Raw genomic sequence first — 19,079 nt, forward strand, 5'->3', positions numbered from 1 at the left:
AGTGAATGTGTGTCTTTCTGAAAAATAAAGATGTTTTATATATGTATATGTAAAGGTTAGTGAATACATTCCTAACTATAACTGGTGTGAAACCTATGGTTTTTTCAGTGAATATATATATATTTATATATCGTCCACATTTAGAGTTTATTATTGTTATAATTTAACAGAGTTAAAGTTCATATATGTTATGTGTTTGAAATGAAGTACATTCCCTTCTGTTGCACAGACTGGAGTTGGATAGTAACTGTGACCCCTCCTAAGTCCAAAGCTTTACCTACTGTTGGATCGGGTCTTTAAAACATGCACCTGGGGGATGCGGGGACTTCAAGGGCATTAGGCTGGTCTGCTGAATGGGAGGCAGCCTCCAGTGGCCCCACCCTTTTTCCGGAGGTGCCCTTCAGCGGAGTAGGCCTATCTGGCCCCGGAGGCTAATGATGCGGGCGAGCCAAGGGGACTTACATTGCCCCGTGCAACGACGATTAGAAATACAAAGCTACGATTGGCTGAGTGGTGGGTCCCTGCTTGGTGTGCCTGTCCCCTAGTGACTGAAGTACGCTGCGCCTAGTGTGGGGATCGACAGCGGGGAGTCTGGCGAGTGGCCCCCTGTTTTTGTTGAACTCCAACCTTCGTGAGTTGGTTCCCCTGCCTACCGGTCTTTGGGTGCCTGTAGGCCTACGTGATAGCCACATCGTCTGCTGTGTTTAGTTTCCTCACTTCCTTTAGGTGGTGCTAACTTGCTGAATTACTACCCCGTTAGTGGCTTCCTGGTGAAGCCGCCCGCTACCCCCTTTCTGGTTATATGGGAGCTCTGTTTGGGTACATGATCTGATATGGAACGTAAAGACACAAAGCAGCTCCTACTACAATTTGGCCACTCTGACACTGCGCCAGTGGAGTCCGCTGTTGTTAAATATTCGACGGATTTGTTAGCATGAGCTGAAAGCCATTTTGTATTTCTGGCAGCCATCTTGTTTGCCATGTGCTGCTACGTGCTTGCCATGTGTTCTGTCCTCCTTCAGTGTTGACTGCTCTTGTAATCTGCCTAGAAACAAACTATATTCAGCATCTTCCACCTTCGCACATGCTCAGTTGAGCTTGCAGCTGTCCTTGCAACTGTTTCTGGTATGTAAATGTCATGATGTGTTTGCCAAAAACAGCCACTGTTAGCTCCTCCCACTTTGTTGAGCAGCAGATCTTGTATGCCCATATTAGTCATTTTGCATGCTTACATGAGCCAGGACTGCCCCTTTGTCTTTTGCTGACTATGTAACCCTACTGATTAGAGCCAGCCCTTGTTGTTTCTAGTTGTGATACTGGGAATTGTGCCACGAGGTCTTTGTTGTGAAATCCCACTCGAGTGGGTTACAAGAGGAATGGCACTTTTGTCTGCTTGGTGGTGGTGGCTCCCTGTGCTACTTTCCATTTTGGTCTATCTCACGATATTTCACTCTATTTATTATTTTGTATACACACTGTACACACACTACTCGTTAGTCCATAAAGGTTATGGCAGAGAAGGACACCTTTGCCTATAGTGCAGATCACATCAAGAACCTTCTGAGTGCTCCACCAGTATTCACCTCAGTTTCCCTCAGTGTATCAGCTACTTCACCAAATGAATCGGACAAAATATTAAGGAAATTGCAAAGTTAGAAGCAGAAATAAGCAATTATTATTATTATTATTGTATTACTTATATAGCGCCAGAATCGACTCACGAAGGGGTATCTCCGCGCTTGCCTTGGGAACCCGTCCTGGTTTTTCCCTGTGAGATAGCCCCTACAGGGCATCCCCAAGGTGAAAGCCAGGCATCCCGCCGCGGGGGGCCGTTGTGGAGATTAAGCAAGCTTAATGCCCAGAGTTGCAGAGTGTGAACCCATGATTAGGTCAGGCACTGAAGCGAGAATTATCGAGTCCGTGGACATTTGAGCTCAACACCCTGCCGCGTCGGGAATCGAACCCTGCTCCCGGGTCTGACCTCTGCTTCAGGGTCTGCCTGCTCTAACCAGTGAGCCACACTTCTCCACTAATCAAACTATAACGGATTCAAAAGCTTTGTTAGAAAAAGTAGATAAAGAGATCCAAGAAGTTAAAGATTATACCATCACACAAAAATCCTATCAGTTTGAAAAGGATAAAAAAATCTTTTCCCTCAAAAACGTTTATCCATTTTTACAAGCGGATTTCTACACGAAAACGGATTCCAGACGTTATCTAGCTGACAATCGGGGTAGATCCCGTAACCAGTTTATTACATTTCCGGATACATCTTCTTCTGGTGAAGATAGTGATAACAGCAACAGTAGACCAAATAGAAACCAGAAATGGAATCAAAACCACCAACCACAGGCACAATCATCAAACTCTTTTTTAGGGAGAGGCCAAACAAAATCAAGAGCAAAAGTAAGATATACACAGCCATGGGACATGACTACCCGCTGCCAACATTACAAAAACTAGCGGTATCCCCTATCTTCAATCTATCTAGTAAAACCCTTACGAAGGCTGAGGAAAGTGTTTTGGCCAAAGGACTTTCATTTGTGCCGTCCAAGAGAACCGATTTTGTAAAAATAAAAACCGAATTCATTGAGTTTTGCCGCAAGTTACATTTGACTATGTTTTCTCTGTGAATCCTGCCCCTATACCATCTGAAGTCACATGACTCTGAAAAAAATCCACATTTTGCCCTCCAGGCAACAAAATACCTAAAGAAATTATTATATTTGAAAAAACTGTACTTTCAGCAATCTCTGACATGGAGAAACAAAAATAGTTTGTCAAATGTAACATTTTCAAAGAAGAAACTAACGCTTTAACAACTCTGCGAAATTATGCTACAGTCACAATTAAACAAGCAGACAAAGGCGGCTCAATCGTCGTTTGGGACACCACCGATTACACCGCCGAAGTGATGAGGCAGTTGGATGACCCAATTTGCTACCGCAAGATTGGAATGGACCCTACAGCAGAATTTCAGAAAATATTATTTCCCATACTAAAGGAAGGATTCAAACAGGGTTTCCTGTGACCTAAGGAACTAGAGTATCTACAAAACAAACATCCTAAGATACCCATGTTTTATGTTTTGCCTAAAGTCCATAAAATCAAACCAAGCCACCAGGAAGGCCAATTGTGGCAGGATGTGACTCTCTACTTGAGCCAATACCCAAATATGTTGATTGCTTCTTGAAGCAATTAATGGACTGTGTGTCATCGTATTTACAAGACACGACTGGCTTTATTAACAAGTTGGAAATGGTGGATTTCAATAAGGGTAAGAACCTGTTAGTCACACTAGATGTGACATCACTCTACACCCAAATACCCCAGGATGAAGCTGTAGCAACACTTGAACACTTTTTGGACCTCAGACCAAGACCAGTCCAATTGCCCACAAAATTTCTAGTGGATTTAGCAACTTTCGCTCTAAAAAAGAACTATTTTTGCTTTGGGAATGAATTCTATCTCCAGGTCAAAGGAGTAGCTATGGGGTGTCCCTTCACCACTGAGCGGGCGGTACTGTTTATGTCTCTATATGAAGACACTTATGTCCACAACAACAATCCTTTCGCTGAACATGTCACTACATGGCTACGTTTTATAGATGACGTTTTTATGATCTGGACAGGAGGGAAGGAAGAACTTATGTCTTTCTTTAATTGGCTGAACGCAAGAACACCAGACATACAGTTCAGCATATCCCACTCAGAGAGTAAAATAGCATTTTTGGATGTCGAAGTATTTCCGGCTGAGGGCAACCTAGCAACATCATTATTCATTAAACCTACGGATCGTAATACGGCTTTACTCTTCTCCAGTAACCATCCGAAGAGTTTAAGAGAAAATCTGCCTTTTAGTCAATTTTTACGAGTACGTAGAAACTGTTCATCCAATGAGGACTACAAGCTCCACGCAGAAAATCTGGTATCCAAATTATGCGACCGCGGCTACCCGAAAAAGCTAGTCCGCAACTCAATGAAACGAGTAAGGTGGACACAGAGAGAAAGTCTGCTTGAACGTAAGAGCAAACCTAAGTTAAAACGACAAGTTTGCGTGACCACCTATTGTCCCAATGCCAACAAACTTAAAAAGATTATCAAACAAAATTGGCATCTGATTAAAAATTTGGATGAAAGTTTACATACACCACCGTTGTTTGCCTTTAAAAAGGAGAAAAGCTGCTGACTGAATCACACCTGACTTTTTACGTGGCGATTGAAGCCCCATTTTTCAGCCCGTGGCCCGGGACCCTATGGTAAGATGCTTGTGCATAACGTGGCAACCTCTTGCCTTTCTACAACTTTGGGGACTTGCCACTGATTATACGCCTTATTCTGCAGGTCCCACGGCAGCTTCCATTCATTCTCCTGCCTCCTAGGACACTCTACCATCCTTGAGAAAGGTACTTGTTCAGGTTATTTCCATGATTAGACCCTGTTTGTCCTCAGGTCACATCATCCTTACACACAACCTTTTGCATTTTTCTTCTATTTTATCACTGCAGGATTCTTCCACTATGAATTCATTTTCTTGGATACACTCCCACTGGTAAGCTGTGTGACTTCAGGTGTTGTAGTGCTTGCGAGTGTTCCCTTTGTCTAAAAACTTGCATACATAGGTTCTTTTTTCTTTCTCTTGCAGAGTGATCTGGCCCTGATGAGAATCCCTCTGACTACCTGGGATTCGAAACGCGTAGCCCCCCCCCTTTTTTTTCCCCTGGTCTGCCCTTGGTTGTCCTAGTGTCTAACAGTGTTACACTCGGACTATTAACTATACACTCACTTTTGTAAAAAAAATTGAAAAAGTTTATTTAATTTAACTGTAAGGAGTGTATTTTCTTGATTTGATTTGTTTTTTTATTGTACATCAGGCTTACTACTTCTCCCACTGTGGTATTGTTTCCCCAGTCTGTGGGAAGTAGCGTTTTATGATTGTGTGAATGTTTGTTGGTACGACTGTGATATGTCTGATTTATGATTGTATGGTTGAGATTTTATCTTGTTCTGTGTCCTTTTTTCATTGTTGTCACAAATTCTCTATTGAAATTATGCACTAAAGGTCAAATTCGTTGTACCTTGCAATATATTTTGTAAAATAAACAGCTATTCAATAGCATCCCCCAGTTTTGAATAGAAATCTTTATTGGGTTGACGAATTGTCATATGAATTGTAGTATCAGTATTGGCATCTCTCCACTGTTGTTTTGACTATCTAACCCTAAGCATATTTAAGGCCCAGTTTTCCATACTCCTTAGACTGCCTCATTCCTTTGCTAAGGCTTCTGCGTGACGTAGTCTCCCTGATCTGAGGTGTAATAAATATGTATTTTATATTACAGCTTCTGTGCCAAGTTCTTCTTTGGTGGTTTAAAAGGACCAAGTATCAGTGAGACCCCTGAGAAGGTTTTCTATTTTCTTCACTGTGAACATGGCAGAAGTGGAGTAGAGGGTTCCACTTCAATTACTCCCCCCGCCCCCGGGTTCAGAGGCACTGATGCAAGAACTCAGGGTAGGCTTTCGAGCATTAGATGGGCGTTTTGATTCCCTTGGAAAGCAGCTAGACACAATAGGTGCCAAGTTGGATACTCGTGAATGGAGACTAGACAATGTTGAGGGTAGGGTGTCGGATTTGGAGGATGGTGCAGCGCAGTCCGCGAGAAGAATAGATCGATGGAGAAACTACTAAAGTCTGTGGCCTTAAAGAAAGAGGACTTGGAAGCGCGTAATAGGCCAAATAACATTAAAATTTTAGGGGTCTCGTAGTCCACCAACGTGGGGCAAATGGACCTATTTGTTGAGAAACTACTTACTGATCTTTTCGGTAAAGCCGCTTTCACTCCTACCTTCTTAGTAGAGCGGCTGCATTGTTCCCTCGGCCCCAGGCCCAATCCGGGATGTCCTCCCAGGCCTATAATCTCCCACCAGCAGAACTTCCGTGATAGGGATGTGGCACTTAGATTGGCCAGGGAAAATGGCGCAATGACCTGGCTGGGCTCCACTCTGGCGCTGTTCCCTGACTTCACAGCTATGGTCCCAGAGGCAAGAAGAAATACAAGATGTATTTCTAGAATACTATACAGAGCTATATTCTTTGCGTGCTGCGCATAGTAATGAGGTCCGCAGGGACTACTTGTCTGAGATAGCTCTTGTGTGACTGGAAAAAGGGATTCAAGAGTTCTTGGCGGAACCTTTTTTCGTTGAGAAAATTGTGCAGGCGGGTTGACACCCTCACTGTGAAACACTTTAACCCCTTCGCTGCGGGGGGGGGGGTAATTCCCCCCACTGTGCTGGGGGGCGGTGGGCGCAGACAGCGCCCACATGTTCATGACGAGCTCAGGCACGGCGCTCAGGTGCTCATGACGAGTTGAGCTCGTCACAGGCGCACCAGTTCCCGTGGAACGCTAAGCACAGCAGGGGAAATATCCCCGCGTGTGAGTGTTTCACGGCTCATGACGAGCTGAGCTCGTCATGTGCACCGGAGCGTAGTGCCTCATGACAAACTCAGCTCGTCATGAGCATCGATGGTGTTAAGGCAGCCGCTACGCTTTTCACCTGAATGCTCTGCCCTAGGACAGTGCGAGTTCAAGGCTGCTCTGGGGCAAGGGCATTCACTATAATGCCCCTCATTTTCCTGGTTAGCGCTGGGTGCACCTTTCAAAAGGTGTGTCCATTACTAACCAGAAAAATGCGCCACATACATAATATGGCCACTGGTGGCTGGACTTGTATTCTCTCAAACTTGGAATGATTGACCTTTTGTGGTCACCTGCACCTAAATCTCAATTCAGTATATTTTTTCTAACAATAAGTTCTTTCCAACATAGATAATTGAAAATGCTCTAAAAACTTAATTTCATGGCTAGTGGCAGTGGCACGCTGTACTATTGTAACTGTATAGTGAATGTGAACAACTAAACTCCCGGATTATGGGCACAAAACCTAAATCAGATTATGAATCATTCCTGCAAAAGGCACTTTGTCTTTTTCCTAAAACATGAACATTTTGATTACACACCAAACGTTTTAACTAGTTTTATTTCAAAAGCAATGGACAGTACAACTTCTAATCGCAACACAGACTAATCCAGTCCAACAAACTACTCATTATTCAGCAATCTGAATATAGAACGATATCATATCAATGAAACGAAGTCCGTTTCTATACATTTTATTTTTCATTGTAGACAATATACACTGTTCAAAAAATATTCAAAAATTCTCAATGGAAGAAAAATGTCAGCATGGAAAATACTTAAATCTGGCACATGAATATTGGAGAATGTGCTGTAAAAACGAAGTATATGGTTGGGGGATTTGCGCTTAAACTTTTATTTTCGGTTCACAGATTAATTAACAAAAAAATCAAAGTAGTTTTACTACAATAAAGTGACCAGCATCATTTGGGATAAGCACTTGGAGAAAGCTGAAGCTGTTAATATAATGAAGAAAAGCTTAATGGTTCATCAGTAAAGAGAAGATTTGTGGACGAATTGTGGAACGGGAGATTCCCCAGTACCACATTCCATAGCTTTCACAGTAATTTCATACTTAGCATTTCAGTCCAATTAAATATAATATATTGAAAAATATGAATTTAGGAAAAGGCTAAAGCTGGGTAAATCACAAAACCAGGCTGTACTTCTTCATATACTAGTTTGTTCTGCTGTTCTGCATTAGTAAAGTTTAGTTCATCAATTTTTAATATATCTCTTCTTTATCGTGTGCGTGTGTGAAGGTAATTAAAAAAGTTATGCTCTCTAATGTGTGGAAAACAAGCAGAAACAATCAATTTCCAAAGACATTGTGTCCGACAGAGAAAGCCTCTGGCTCCCATTACTTCTGCGCTTGATAAACTATATGTGAGCAGACAAAGAGGTGCTGAATATGCATGTGGAAATATAGTGTACCTGAAGCAATTTAACATAGTGCTTGAACAGCACTGGACTCCATTTAATCGTCTGCTCAGTCGGATTGATTTAATCCACAGATTCCTCCGAAAACAGCAGGTGTTGTCATTTCTAACCGCCTTTGAAAATATTAAATGTATTCAATTAAAGCAATCCCTTTGAGAAACATATTGTGCATTATAATTTGTCTTTGGGTGACTTTTTAATCGGTTGCCTTTACTTGCCCTATTCAATTCTATGGCCCAATTATGTCTAAAATGTTCTAATGGTATACTCTGCTTCATTATTAAGTAGCAATTCTTTCCAGAATGACAGAGACTGTGGCGTTTCACCCAGAAATAAATGAAAGGAAAAGTGTGCTGACTCTTTAGGAAAAATGTCTTTCACATGGCATATGAAACAATTGGCTTGAGAATGTTGCACTAAAATGTAATTGTAGTGCAACGATCAGCCAGGATAGTCCTGTAAAAACACTCTTTTAAAGTAAGAATCTACAGTGGGAAGAATGTACAGTGTCAAAGAGATTCTGGGCTGATCTGGCATTTTACAGTGAAAAGCTAATCTGGAATGAATAGAAGAGTACGAATATATTCTGAAAGTAAGCATTTCATTTGAAAACATGTTTGAATAATGATTTGAAGACCAGTAAACTCTCTTAAACACATGAATGCCAGTTTTCTGAACAAGTTTCAGGAAGCAATATATTTCTCGAAGTGCCTTCATCCTGAACCTTAGAAAGCACAACATGCTAAGTGCCTAAACTTTAATGTACATGTGTTCTGACTGTACCTGCACCAAGCTGAAACAAATATGCAGTTGTCTAATGTAGGTGCAATGGACATCAGTGCACTTGAGAGGTAAACACGGAAAATATGGTGACTGTTATTGGTACTTATACGCAGGTCACTACAGTGTGCCACATCCAAGCTTGTAAGTGCAGTAGTTGTAAAATCGTATAATCGTTCACAACCTTAGATTCCACTTTCAACCATCTTAAGAGGTCTTCGAATTGAGCCTGGTCGGAGTTCGCATAGCGGCGCTGCAAGGAACTTGCGAGGAATTTGCTGTATGCTTTATCCCCTCCTGAGGCTGAAGCCGGGCGATAGCTATTTTACTTTGTTAGAGTTTGTTTCCTGCACCTTTTTAAAACGTGTTTTAATATTCCTAGCTTGACTGCGAAGCTTTTAAAAACTGTACGAACATCTAGTGTGATTTCTTCCGCTTAAATTGAAAAGTGGTGGTTTATCCCCCCCTGCCCTTCGCTTGATTAAAAAAGCGGTACCTTAGTTGTCACTGAATCTCCCCCGTCACTCGGACCAACTTCAGCCGACTTGAGCGCTGAGACAACTGAGTCCCGGACGGGTAAAACAACTTTAGCGGCCATCTTAGTTGGGGGCAGCGTTTGCACGCTCTTGATTGGCCAGCATAAAAGGGAGGGGCATGCGTCCGCGCAAAGGACGCGATCTGCGGACGCACCGGACCTGAGCCAGAGTCGTGCCGGAGTCAGGCCCGTCTACGCCCGTCCACGCCAGGACGGGCCTAGGGGCTACCGATCCTGTTACGGCCGCAACTATCCCCGTTCACCACGGTATTACTACCATTTATACTGGGGAGGAGTTAAAATGGCTCAGATACCTTCCTTCTGCACAGTGCACTACATGCATATTGCCAACTCATAATTTCAACTGCACTCATTGCGGCTTCTCCATGGGCCGGATGTCTATGTGTAATCAAATGAAACTATCACATAAATGGGGTAAACCTAGGGGTAGAACAAGGGGTTTTAAATCTCCTTTCTCCTGTACTAAACTGCAGTTTTGGAGCATAAATTGTACATCACTTCCGAAACACAAGAATAATATCTATGGCTTTTTAACTGATGAAAAACCTGATGCCGCGTTCCTTACGGAAACCTGGCTTCATGAGAGCTCGGGGCCAGACATTGTTGTGGCGGTTCCCGATGGCTACCTAATGGTCAGGAAGGACAGAGACATGGGTATAAGAGGTGGTATAGCGATAATTTTTAAATCAAATTATACACGTACCTTTGATGCCTTCCCTTTGCTCTGTTGTGAAGCTGGATATTTCAAACTTGCAATCAGCCCCCAGTTTACTCTGTCAGGTCTTCTGATCTATCGTCCCCCTGGAAACTCGAATGCCTGGACGACGTCCTTTGCAGACACCATTGCTTCTCTATCCTTGAAGGCGGCCAATTTTACCATCCTTGGCGACCTGAACTTCATCTGGAAGATGATCAATGTAGTGTTAGTAAATTGTTTTTATCCGAGCTAGAAGCTCTAAACATTTTGTTACGCAATTCAGGGCCAACACACTCTGCAGGGCATTTATTGGACCCAGCTCTTTCCAATCTCCTATTTGAATTTTCTTCTTCCGCCCGTCCCCTGGAATGGTCGGATCACTATTCCGCAAATTTTGCCTTACCTCGGATCAAAACCCTGACTAGTGATAACGGCAGTAAGGATGTGTTCATACGTCGGTGGAGCAAGCTTGATATAACCGATTTTAATATGCATTTGATGGACACCCTTCCAAACACTGATACGTCCACATCCGTGTTAAACACTGAAGTATCTAAATGGTTGAGCACTGCCATCGACGAACTCCTCCCTTTAACATCCAAGAACTCCGCATCTCACCGACCTCCTGCACCTTGGTTTTCTGAAGACCTAAAGCGCATGAGATCCAACTGTAAGACCTTTGAAAGGAAATGGAGACGTTCTTACTCCGCTTCCCGTAAAGTGGCCTATAAGGAAGCCCTCAGGGACTACCATAACCAATGTAAAATGGCCAGAGCTGCCTATGTTGCTAATACGGTAACCAACGCCCAAAATTGTCCTTGCACTCTTTTCTCTGTTGTGAAAAAATTAACAGGAGCGGACTTGGCACCAGCCCCCCTGCCCTAGATGAGAATCAATGCAATTGTATTGCAGAATTCTTTATAACTAAAGAAGAACGTATCTACGACTCATTAAGTCCCTCTACATCCGATGATACACTGCTGCCTGAGCCAGCACTGACTCCAGATCATCTGCCTTCCACAACAGCTAAACTTACAAATTGGTCACCCTTTGATGATGCTTCCTTCTTCTTTTGCCTGAATAGCATTAAATCTGGCTCCCCACGGGATCCAGTACCGGCCAAAATTTTAAAACAACTTGATTCTGGCCCACGCCGTGTGTTAAAGCAACTTCTTAATTCCTCACTATCTGAGTCACATATCCCACATTCTATCAAAGATCCTGGAAAGGCATATTAACACACAACTAACCCATCTTGCTAAGAGCTTGGGATTTTTACATCCATCCCAGTCAGGCTTTAGAGCACATCACTCGATCGAATCCACACTTCTAGGAGTAACCGAGAGTCTGCGACACAGTGTCGATCGCGGAGAGACATCCGCTCTCATTCTTCTTGATCTGAGCGCGGCGTTCAACACTGTGTCTCATTCCATCCTCCTTGCGACTCTTCGGTCCCTGGGTGTGGAGGGCGCTGCTCTAGCCTGGATGGCCTCTTTTTTGAGTGGTCGCACTTTTCAGGTTTTTTCTGCCTCTGCTTCCTCTATCATTTGTCCATCGGCGTACGGCGTTCCCCAAGGATCCATACTCAGTCCTTTATTATTTAATATTTATGTAAGACCCCTGGCCACTATTGTGGAGGAAGCCGGTCTCACCTTATACTCCTACGCCGACGATACACAAATCATTTTCTCTCTTTCTAATAAAGAGTGTAACGATATCTCTGCCTTGAGAGAAGGTCTGATTCGAGTCTCTGAGTGGATGAAGAGCAATTTCTTGAAATTAAACGGTAACAAGACCGAGGTTGTGATACTAGGCAAGGGTAAGGAACTTTGGGGCTCCCACCATTGGCCAAATGACATGGGACCTACCCCTCAGCCCGTCACTGTAGTACGCAATCTCGGGTTCCTCATCGATGAGAAACTTACAATGAGACAGCAGGCTGTGAAGGTGGCCTCTATTTGTTTCGCCACCTTGAGATGGCTTCAAAAAATCCTGTGGATGTTGCCCCCCTCCACACAAAGAACTGTAGTCCAGGCGTTGGTTGTTTCCCGCCTGGATTATGGCAACGTCCTTTACCTTGGAGCCGACCTGACAACCATAAAAAAAACTCCAGGTTGTTCAGAATGCGGCCGCTCGGCTACTCTGCAACGTTCCCAGGAGAAAATCTGTCTCTCTAGCACTTTGTGACCTTCACTGGCTCAAAATCCCGAGCCAAAATAAATTCAAAGCCCTTTGTCACGTTTTTAAAATCAAACAAGGCTCAGCCCCTAAATATCTTCAGGGCTTCATCCAGGCCTGCAAGCCAAGCTGAACTCTGAGATCTTCAGGGACCGGTGATTTTTCCGTTCCCAGATTCAGGCTAGCAAAAATGGGAGGCTGCTTTTTTGGCCATCTGGGTCCTACATTTTGGAATACTCTCCCTGTGACCCTGAAGACAGAAACCATTCTTTTTTGTTTCCGCAAGGGACTTAAAACTTGGCTCTTTCAGCAGTAAATAGAAGCTTCCTATTAGCAAAATCAGCATGCAAGTTCTTCTTCTTTAATCTGTCCCTGAGCGCCGGGAATCCGACTGCGGGTAGCATCGTGCTTTATAAGTTTAAATAAATAAATAAATAAAATAAATAAACTCTGCCGCGCTATGCGGAGGTCCGCGAGCGGGCGGAGTTGCTTGTTCTGCCCGTTCGCATGACGATCCTGCCATATGGCAACGCGGATTGCGTGTTTGGGGGGAAGTGCACCACGTGCTCGTGCATGGGTATGGTCATCTTATTTTCTTCTCACTGTTATGGTGCGGATCCTCCCTTAATCTTTTCAATCCTTCTTTCTCAAAACTTTTTTTCGGATCTTTTTTTATTTATTATCTTTCCCCGTGTTTTCTTGAGTATGTGTTTTGTGTTGTTTTCTACTTTTTGTGTGTTTTTAGTGCGTTTTGTACTGTTTTTCTATATTACTTGTTTTCACATTTTTTACATCCTTCTTCTCTCTTCATTTTTTCTTTCTACATTTTCTTTTCCGCCCCTACCATCCCCCCAGCATCATGGCACAGAGTGCGACGTGGGCAAAGATGAGCCGCCTTTCTTGCGGTAGGCGGTGCCCAGCAGGGGTGCAGCCCTGTTCCTTGTTTTTGGAGGTGGCAGCGCTTGTTTTTTTGTGCAGCAACACCTCCCCTCCACTCTGGCAGGAGGTGGCAAGCCTGGGTCCAGGTACAGGATCCGAAGGTGTCCCCTGCGGTGGGCGAGGGTGTGCCGGGCAGTGTATCTCTGCTCTGGGGTCTGGCGCACCCATAATCAACTGACGCACTGGTAGTCCGATATCCTGGACCCAGTGCAGAACCTGGTGGACCTGCTATGTGTTCAGGTCGCAGGAGTTAGTGAATAGATTATTATAATTATTATTGTGTGTTCTATGTTATTGTGAATATTCTTTTTCCCCAACTAGCAAGAATGCTGCTTCTCACATTCAGGTAAGTTACGTTTGAAAATGTTATATTATGTCATGTGATCATTATTCTAGACAGGTACTTGGCAGTACCTAATCATACTTGTTTGCAACTTTGCGCTCGCTTGGGCTGATTATGTAAGAGAACTTAAGTTAGGTCATTTAGACTAGAAAGACTCCTTTCATTTGTCTTGTCACTAAGATAGTGGTAGTTAGTTAGTTGCTTAGTATTGTCTAGTAACTTAGCGACCCGCGTCCTCTCACTTCAGTCCATGACTCTTTAGTAGGAACTTTTTTGTAGTTCGTAAAGTGAGTAAATAGCAAACAACCAATTTGGTGTAGTCATATGCAATATGCATGCATCCATCTATGCTTTTAACACTAAATTCAGACTTAGTGAATTGGCCCGTCAATGGGGTTGAGAAATTGCAAATGAGATTTGAACTTAGAAGCAAATATCATTTTTTTGCAATTCATTCCAAAGTCTTTGGAATAGGCGGGCTAGGTAGGTTTAGGATTCAGTATTTGGAATGGCACTGTGGAATAATAAAGCTAGGATGGTCCGCACCTGTGATACTAGTTTACTTCTAGTCAATCAGATTTATGAAAGGTTAATGTTATTGCAATTGCCGTTTCCTGTCCAAAAATCTTTTTGGAACGATAATTTAATATTTATTTAACACCAATACTTTTTTGTCTCTTTAATTATCTTAAAAGATCATTACCATCCAGGGGCGAGAAAACAAGCTCTTCGGAGACGGGTGAGGGAGCTGGCGGTGTCTCCCAGGGCCAGGGACGCTCCTCATCAGATGGCTCTGCTGGTTCCAGTAAGTCCTACCCTTGTTAGTAATAAATATATTTCCCTAACTTTTACAGCTCCTTATTTTGAACTATTATTTCCATTTCCTAATTTTATTTTTCTCCAAATCCTCTTCGATCTATCTGTTTCTAAATTCTTGTCATCCCTGCATTAGCTACTGTTGGACTTGACCATTTGTGGCTAAAGTTCCTTAAACTTTTTGCCTTCCTCCTAGAACTTTTTCTGACATTATGTTGCCGACTTAGATGCTTTGGGCACTTTGCTACTGTTGATCTGTGTCAAAGTGCAAGTGCTCCCTGTATAAAGTATTATGGTAATCGGTTGTCCATAATTTGTGTTTTTGCCTTACTAGTAAAGACCCTAGTAAAGTGCACTATGTGTGCCAGGGCTGGTAATGTAAATGCTACTCGTGGGCCTGCAGCACTAATTGTGCCACCTGCACAAGTAGCCCTAAAGCGAGACCTCAGGCCTGTCACTGCAGGGCCTTAATGCAGTTTGCTAACTGCCATGTTCTCCTGACAAGTGCACCCACTTGCCTGGACTTACCCTTCCCTTTCTATGCACATCACACACCCCTATGGTAAGTCCAAGGTACCCCCTGGGCAAGGTGCAGTGTCTGTGAAAGGTAGGACATTTACTGAGGTGTGTACCATGTCCTAACAGTGAGATACTCTCCATTTCACTTTTCACTGTTGCAAGGCCATCTTGCACATAGAACACAATGGGGAAGGCTGTGTAATATTTTTCCAGCCTATCTTCCTATAGGCTTAAGATGGAGAGATGAGGTTTAGTGTGCCTGCACTCACAATGTATTAACACATCTTTTTATGAAGGTGGTTTTTGCATTGTGTGTTAAGAAACGGCGCTTTTAGAAGTGGCTGTTTTCTTTGTTCTAACAATTGCCTGGTTGTGGATTGACTGTCTGGATTTGAATATGATAGAGTCTGGGAAATGTCTTGACCCAGGGGCGGAGTAGGAGACAGAAACTGGCTGACGTACATCTGGAGTGTAGGGGGAGGAGTAGCCCCTGCAGGTGAAGAGGCCTGGGCTCTTGCCATTAAGGAATGGCTCCACCTCCTGCTGAGTTATTGAGGAACCAGACCCCCACTAATCAAAGGAAGAAGGTGTCACTGGCAAGGAGACACCCAGAACTGGTATGGACAGAGGTCAGTGCCCCCTGAACACAAAGACTTCAAAGACATTTAAGGGTATAACTATGAGAGCTGAAATCCCTGAACAATGGACTGAAAAGGATTGAAACTACTTTGTGGTCAAGAGGAACCTCTGCCAAGGAAGAACAGCTGAAGAGACTGAAGAGGAGGACAGACCCTTGCTGTGTGTTCTGGAGCTGGCCTGCAGTTTGCAGACTTAACTAAGGAGAGGTAAAGGGACTTTGCTGCATGCTGTAGCCCCCTGCTTGAAAGGACTTTGCTGTGCGCTGTGTCCCAAAGATACTTGTCCCCAAGGGCCCGAGGAGAGCTGGCTCCCTGTTGTGAAAACTCAGGAACATCAAAGTTTCCAAGTGTGTCGCAGCTGCGCTGTGTGTGTGTGCTTTTTGCAGCCTGAGACTGTCGTAAGCATTGCCCCGGGACTGTGTGGCCTGAAACCCAACTGAGTCTCAGCGATGCTTTGTGTGTGCATTTGTGCGGCCTGAGACTGTGTGGGGCATGTGGTGCTGGTTGGAAAGCGCAGCGTGAATCATCGTCCACGCTGCTGTAAAGTTTGTTGTGGCCCGAACCGTCATTGAAACGAAGGCTGCGGATCAAGATCGCCGCCGCTGACCCAAGCCGCAATGCACTGAAGGATTTTGTAAAGCTAAGGAAGCTGTGAGGTAATCATGATCGTTGTTTGCAAGAGGAATCTGCCCGAGATTGTTAACAACGGAGAAGGCAGCGCCGTAACCTGGCCGGCTACAGCATCGCCTTGCAGTCGTCATGGGGAGTTCCCAGCAGGATGTCTGACGAGCGGGAAGAGAGAGAAAGTGAGGCAGCGCATCCCCCAGGTATGGCTTAGACTCTGGTCGGGATCCTCAAGCATGTGTGGCCTGAGGAGGCGTGCAGGCAGAGTACAGGACTGCTCCCATCTCACTCCCGCTGCATCGCGTTAGACACGCTGAGTCCTCGAGCGGCAAGGACCTGCCTGGCAGAACCGGGGCTGCCCTCGGAAATTCAGGAATGTTGTCTGTGGTTGGGGCCTACTGGTGCCCGTGCTAATCGCGTTAATTGGTCTGGTATTACTCCTGCATTACGAACTCCCTTATTACTTGCAATAGGGATTGGATTATTCCTGCAATACGAACTGCCTAATTATGTGCATTAAAGAGTGCATTATACTTGCATTAATGAGTTTGTTACACTTGCATTATGAACTGCCTTATTATGTGCATTGAGGATTGAAATATTCTTGCATTATGAACTGCCTTATTGTGTGCATTGAGAATTGAATTATTCTCGCATTACAAACTGCCATTTTACTTGCATTAAGGAGTGTGTTATACTTGCATACAAACTGCCTTATTATGTGCATTGAGGATTGAATTATTCTCGCATTACGAACTGCCGTATTATGTGCATTGAGGATTGAATTATTCTCACATTACGAACTACCATATTACTTGCATTATAGAGTGTGTTATACTCGCATTATGAACTGCCTGATTACTTGCATTGAGGATTGCTTTATTCTTGCTTTACAAACTACATTAGTCTGACAATACAAACTGCATCACAAACTGCATAGCATTGCACTAAGACTGCATTTGAGCATCGTAAACTGCTCATTTGTTGTTAATCAAAGGCGATTAGGTTGAGCATTGGCAGAAGACATGCTGTATTTGACCATTGTCGTAGCAATTGAACCGACTCCATTTTGTATTTGTGGCAGCCATTTTGTCTGCCACATGTTGCCATGTGCTCATCATGTGCTTTGTACTACCTCCTTGTTAACTGCTCCTGAAATCTGCCCAGCAACAGACTATATTTAGCATCCCCCACTTTCAGCATGCCCAGTAGGGTCTGCAGCTGTTACTAATTAGTTCCAGATAGGAATGTGTTTACTAGTTTCTGAAAACTGTTAACTCCGCCCACTCATCGATTGTACCTTTCAAAATGCCCTTATATGTACATAAAACTTGCTCTTGTATTTTGTACCGCCTTCTTTTGAGCCCCCTCATTGTGTATAAAAGGGGCCATGTACTTTAGTTCGGTGTGCTACTCTATGCAATACTGAAGGGTGTTGTGTGGACTGTAGTACCACCGTTAAAGGTTTAATAAACTATGCTTTTGTATTTTCCAGTTTCTGTGCCAACTTCTTCCTATGATCTGAGGACTCTGTGCAGAGAAGGGCGAACCCCTTGCACTGTTAGGCCTAGCTGAGGCTTGCTTACATCAATTGTAAATCGCTATGGGGTAACCCAGTATCCCTCAGAACCTGGGCAGAACAGTTTAGTATCAACAATGGTTCTGTCGGGCATGCAAGCTGATTACTTCAAAATATATATCTAGCTTTTCAAGGTTAATTAAGTTATTTTATACAATCCAAAGAAGCAAATCCAGTAACAAGAAGAACAGTGTAATACTGTATTTCTAATCACAGAATTATTTTTATTCATGAGTGTCTTGCTTTTGCTTTTGATATATATTAATTAATCAAAACAATTCAACATAACTTCATAACAGACGGCGCATATAAATAAGGTGCATGCAATGTGACAAGTGGTGCATCCGTGATAATGTGAATTATATACAACAAGTGAGTGACGGGAAGGGAAGGGGAAGGGTTCGTGGTGTTTTGTAATATACACTATTATACATGCACCTTATTTATATGCGCCGTCTGTTATGAAGTTATGTTAAATTGTTTTGATTAAATAATATATATCAAAAGCAAAAGCAAAAGCGTGGGTGAAAGAAGGTCGTGAGCGTGAGAAACGTGAGCAAGCGCTGATTGAAAAAGAGCAACGGAAGAATGTGTATGAAAAAGCGCAAGAATTAAGGAAGAAAGAAGTGAAATAATTGGAAGAGAGACAGGAGAAGGAGCGCAGATTACAAATATCTGGCCAATATGCTGTTCGGCAACCTCTTTATCCTGTCCTTAATAAATCACCAGATGATTTCTCATTGCTAGATCGTCCTCCACCTCCGTATGCCGTTCCGTCCGCTCCATCAGACGAAGATGACGATTCCAGGGCAAATCAAACAAAACCAGATACTCGCTCTATGCTGTCGGTCGAACATGTGGCAGAACTTAGAAAGACTGCTCGTCAAGCACTTCGTTATTCTGTTACTGTTTCTAACATTTTAGATAGTTTACAGGGGTGGCAGGACAGAGAGCGATTATATTTTACCGAGCATTTTGCTGAAGAAGTTGTTGACATGTTTCGGAAAGTCTCTGGTGTTTTAGAACCTGATGAGGTAGAAGCCGATTGTAAGCAAATACGTAATGGGCTTTTTACTCTCCCCCAGGTGGCTGATACGATAAGACGGTTGTTTAAACTACGAACTGAGGCGCTTCGTATGCGAAAGGAGAAACGGAAAACAGATGCAGATGCACGGACGGATTCGCTCGGCGGGAAACAATGATCTATCTTTGGAACAGATAAGACTGCAATAGTGCATGCTAAGCCTATGTGAGAGGCTGCAGCTTTATATGTTCCTACTAAGGGAGCGGGTACAAGTGATGATAAGTCTTCTGTAGATGCTAAAGATTATTTTATTTATAATTGGGTGTACACTCCCTGGAATAGGGCAGATGTAATGGCACTTAAAGCTGCATTGCCTGACCCGCAGAAAAATCCTGCCGCTTTTTATGAGGAAGTTGAGGGAGCCATAAATTCTTGTACCATGACATTAGCTGATATCGATTTATTTTCCGG

Source organism: Lissotriton vulgaris, chromosome 4_1, assembly GCF_964263255.1.
Source record: "Lissotriton vulgaris chromosome 4_1, aLisVul1.2, whole genome shotgun sequence".
Classification (NCBI taxonomy): domain Eukaryota; kingdom Metazoa; phylum Chordata; class Amphibia; order Caudata; family Salamandridae; genus Lissotriton; species Lissotriton vulgaris.